The sequence below is a fragment of the Neovison vison genome, chromosome 8 (genome assembly GCF_020171115.1).
Source record: "Neovison vison isolate M4711 chromosome 8, ASM_NN_V1, whole genome shotgun sequence".
Lineage (NCBI taxonomy): Eukaryota > Metazoa > Chordata > Mammalia > Carnivora > Mustelidae > Neogale > Neogale vison.
This window is the reverse complement of record NC_058098.1, coordinates 59,111,919-59,116,968: the sequence shown is the minus strand read 5'-3', so window position 1 is coordinate 59,116,968 and position 5,050 is coordinate 59,111,919. Positions and strand designations below refer to the sequence as shown.

The window sequence follows — 5,050 nt, the reverse complement described above, 5'->3', positions numbered from 1 at the left end:
GGCTCTCTCTTTGCTTAGAGGACCCTTTCAGTATTTCCTGTAGAGCTGGTTTGGTGTTTGAAAATTCTTTCAGTTTTTGTTTGTCCTGGAAGCTTTTAATCTCTCCTTCTATTTTCAATGATAGCCTAGCTGGATATAGTATTCTTGGCTGCATGTTTTTCTCGTTTAGTGCTCTGAAAATATCATGCCAGCTCTTTCTGGCCTGCCAGGTCTCTGTGGAGAAGTCTGCTGCCAATCTAGTATTTTTACCAATGTATGTTACAGACTTCTTTTCCTGGGCTGCTTTCAGGATTTTCTCTTTGTCACTAAGACTTGTAAATTTTACTATTAGGTGATGGGGTGTGGGCCTATTATTGATTTTGAGGGGCGTTCCCTGCACCTCCTGAATTTTGATGCTTGTTCCCTTTGCCATATTGGGGAAATTCTCCCCAATAATTCTCTCCAGTATACCTTCTGCTTCCCTCTCTCTTTCTTCTTCTTCTGGAATCCCAATTATTCTAATGTTGTTTCGTCTTATGGTGTCACTTATCTCTCAAATTCTCCCCTTGTTGTCCAGTAGCTGTTTGTTCCTCTTTTGCTCAGCTTCTTTATTCTCTGTCCTTTGGTCTTCTGTATTACTAATTCTTTCTTCTGCCTCATTTATCCTAGCAGTGAGAGCCTCCATTTTTGATTGCACCTCATTAATAGCTTTTTTGATTTCAACTTGGTTAGATTTTAGTTCTTTTATTTCTCCAGAAAGGGCTTTTATATCTCCCGAGAGGGTTTCTCTAGTATCTTCCATGCCTTTTTCGAGCCCGGCTAGAACCTTGAGAATTGTCATTCTGAACTCTAGATCTGACATATTAGCAATGTCTGTATTGATTAGGTCCCTAGCCTTCAGTACTGCCTCTTGTTCTTTTTTTTTGTGGTGAATTTTTCTGCCTTGTCATTTTGTCCAGATAAGAGTATATGAAGGAGCAAGTAAAATACTAAAAGGGTGGCAACAACCCCAGGAAAATATGCTTTAACCAAATCAGAAGAGATTCCCAAATCGTGAGGGGGGAGAAAGGGGATAAAAAGAGGTTCAGAAAGAAATAAAGAAAAAAAGAAAAGAATTAAAAAAAGAAAACAAATAAAGAAAAGTATAAAAAAGAAAAAAATATATATATTAGATAAACTAGTTAGATAAACTAATTAGAGAAACTACTTAAAAAAGAAAAGGATAAAAGTTAAAAAAATTTTAGCAGAAGAAGAGAAAAAAAAATGAAAAAGAAAAAAAATTAAATTAACTGCAAGACTAAAGAATCACAGGGAGAAAGCCATGAGTTCCGTGCTTTGCTTTCTCCTCCTCTGGAATTCTGCTGCTCTCCTTTGTATTGAAACTACACTCCTTGGTAAGTGAACTTGGTCCTGGCTGGATTTCTTGTTGATCTTCTGGGGGAGGGGCCTGTTGTAGTGATTCTCAAGTGTCTTTGCCCCAGGTGGAATTGCACCGCCTTTACCAAGGGCCGGGCTGAGTAATCCTCTTGGGTTTGCTTTCGGGATCTTGTGTTCCCTGAGCACTTTCCGTAGAGTTCTGGAGGACGGGAATACAAATGGTGGTCTCCTGGTCTCCAGCCCGGAGAAGCCGAGAGCCCGGGGCCCCACTCCTCAGTGCACCCTCAGAGAACAGCGCCCAGTAACTCCCGTCTGCCTGATCTCCGGCCGCGCTCTGAGCTCACTGAGCCTGCTACCCGTTCAAGGTAACCCCGAGCCGCGAGCTTACTGTCGGCTCTGTCTCTGTAGCCAGCTTCCCCGTTCCAATACCTGCAAGCTCTGCGACACTCAGACACCCCCGATCCTTCTGTGACCCTGCGGGACCTGAGGCCACACTGACCCCGCATGGGTTTTGCCCCAGTTTAGCCTCTGGAGCGATGTCCTTCAGCAGAACAGACTTTTAAAAGTCCTGATTTTGTGCTCCGTTGCTCCGCCGCTTGCTGGGAGCCGCCCCCCCACCCCGGGGTGTATCTTCCCGTTGCTTCGGATTCACTTCTCCGCCAGTCCTACCTTTCAGAAAGTGGTTGTTTTTCTGTTCTAGAATTGCTGTTCTTTTTCTCTTTGATCTGCTGATGGATTTGCAGGTGTTTGCAATCTTTAGATAAGCTCTCTAGCTGATCTCCTGCTAGCTGAAGTAGTCTCAGTCTGCTACTTCTCCGCCATCTTGACTCCTCCATCTTTTTTTTTTTTTTAAATCACATGGATATCTAGTTTTCCCCAACACAATTTATTTAAAATACTATCGTTCACCCACTCTCTGCTGTGACAAATTTGTCATGTTTGTATGCGCATCAGTCTGTTGTGGGACTCTATTCTGTTCATTTATATAGAAACATTTATTTCTATGTTTATGCCAATGTCATACTACTTTAGTTATTTTACCTTTATAATAACTCTTGATATTTGATAAAGCAAACCTTCCTTCCTTGCTTTTCTCTTCAAAAGTGTCTTGGCTCTTTATCAATTATTCATTTCCATATAAATGTTTAAAATAAGGTAGTCAGTTTCCTATATAAACATCAATAACAAAAAACTTATAAGAATTTCAGTTATAATTGTCTTGAATCTATATCTCAGTTTTGGGGAAGAATTGTCATCTTCACAATATTGAGTCTGTGATTTCATGAACTTGTATATCCATTTTTTAAGATGTCTTCAATTTTTCACAATAATGTCTTACAGTTTTTGCACATCTTTTGTTACATTTATTGCTAAGTATTTAATATATTTATATTTTTGTTAATAGTATTTTTAAAAGTTTCTTTTCTTATATAATTATATTATTATGTTTATAATTACATTAGAAATACAATTATATTAATAATTATATATACAATTACATCATTTGTAAATGATATAAATATCATAGATTTTTTTTGTATGTTGACTTTCCAGCCAGTAATCTTGCTAATTACATATATTTAAATAATTGAATATCATTTTGGACTTTTAAATTTATATTATCATTATAATCTGTGAATAATGAAAATTTCCTTTCTTCTTTTCCAATTCATATGCCTTTTTTTCTTGTCATATTACAATGGCTAGTACAGTGTGGCATAAAATTGGTGATAGCATGCTTTCTTGTCTTATTCTTAATTTCAAAGGGAAAACTTTCAGCATTAACTGTTAACCATAGATATTTTGTAAGTACTTGTATCAGTCTTCAACCAGTCAGTCCCAATGAGAAAACAACACAGTAATTTAAATGGAAAGTTCAAGACAATGAATTATGAAACCATGATAGGAGGGTAACTATGAAGATGTAGATATAATGTTAAAGGACATCAAGAGCTGAAGGAGAGTATCCAAGTAAGAACAAATTTGGAAAGGGAGCTCCCTTCCCAAGGTTACAGTGCATCCCTCATTGTAAATCATGTGATTGCAACACTGTGATTGGTGGAGAAGTTTTCTGGGTTGCTCAGGCTAGCACAGGGCAGTACCTGAGAGACAAACAATATCAACCTTTTAGGACTCAGTCCATTCAAGGCTGGTGTAAAAGAGTTAGGTTTCCACTATGTTTATGAGGCCAGAATCTTGGAAGACCATGGGAAGGCCATTACTGGACCTGGGCTGAGGCTGCAAGATTGCTGAGGACTACATGCTCTGGGCACACAACTGGAGCAGAGCACCCCCAAATGTGCCCACACACTTACACCTCTGACCTGTGTGTAGCAGAAGCAAGAAAAAGCAAAACACTGTACTTTGGAGTCAGGCAGAGAAACCATCTTTCCCTTGCAGTGTCACTCCAGCACCCTCTTTTGGCAAAGTTCCATGTACTTACAATGAAGGAAAAGTGCTTCAAGAATTCAGTCCATCACAGAGCAGGTACTGAAGCGTGATTTTGGAATTGATAGGCAATAAATTGATGACTGGCACAATACCCTTTTTCAGATTAAGGAAGTTCTCTTCTATTTCTAGGTTTCTTAAAGTACTTTTTAATGAATGGGTTTTGAATTTTATCAAATGATATTTCTACACCTATTGAAGAAATCATATGGTTTTTCTTTACTGTGAATATAATCAACTATGTTAAACCAATTTTTATTGGAATGAAATATATATAACAAAATTTGCCATGTTTTTTGTACATTTTTGTATTTTTTAAGTGTACTAATTCAGTAGCATTAATTTCATATACACCATCACCACTATATGGTTCCACTTTTTTTTCATCATCCCAAATAGAAACTCTGTACCCATTAAGCAATAACTCCCCATTCTACCTCTGCCCAACATATACAACCTCTGATCTATTTTCTATGAATTTATCTAATCTAAGTATTTCATATAAGTAGAATCATACAGTATTTGTCCTTTTGTTTCTGACTTATTTCACTTAGCTTAATATTTTCAAGTTTCATTTACATTATACAACTTTTTTTTTTTTTGAGGAAAAAAACCAAGTTTTTTATTTATTCATTTCTTGTACTGAAAGTATTCCTTGATGACATCCTTGGCCTGAGACTCTTAGTTATAGACCTTAACCACCACACAACTGCAACGAATCACTTTGTGGGGTTTTCTGTCTCTGTCAGAGGTCTACACATTCCCCTAGTTTCTTGTTGTCATCAAACTTAATTAGGTTGATGTGGTGTTCAGCACAAAGGGCCTCCACCAACCTGACATACATAGGTTCATCACAGCTGGAAGCAAGCACACAAAGATGGGCTTGGTGCTTGTCTAAGACTTTGGCAGCTTTTCAAATTCCATGTGCTAGGCCATCATGGATGAGAGTGTTCTTCAGCATCTCTTGTAAAGCAGTATTAAATATCCATTACACCTCCAGTAATAATGCTTTCTTTGGCCATGGCAGAGGGTTATAGGTGGAGCTGAATCTTGGTGCACATAGTCTCTCACCTCCAAATGACTCCACAGCAGCAAGAAAAGAATAGAACTTCATTTCTTTTTGTGGCTAAATAACATCCATTCCACATATATATCATATTTTATTTATTGATTTTAATGGTTAGTTATATGTGTCAATTTGACTGCATCATGGATTGTATCTGGGTGTGTCTGTGAGGGTGTTTCT

General features: G+C 37.7%; 1 pseudogene; it reads right to left on the bottom strand.

The window, feature by feature from the left end:
• Window positions 1-4,434: 4,434 nt before the first annotated feature.
• Window positions 4,435-4,826, bottom strand: LOC122915671 (annotated as a pseudogene).
• Window positions 4,827-5,050: the final 224 nt, after the last annotated feature.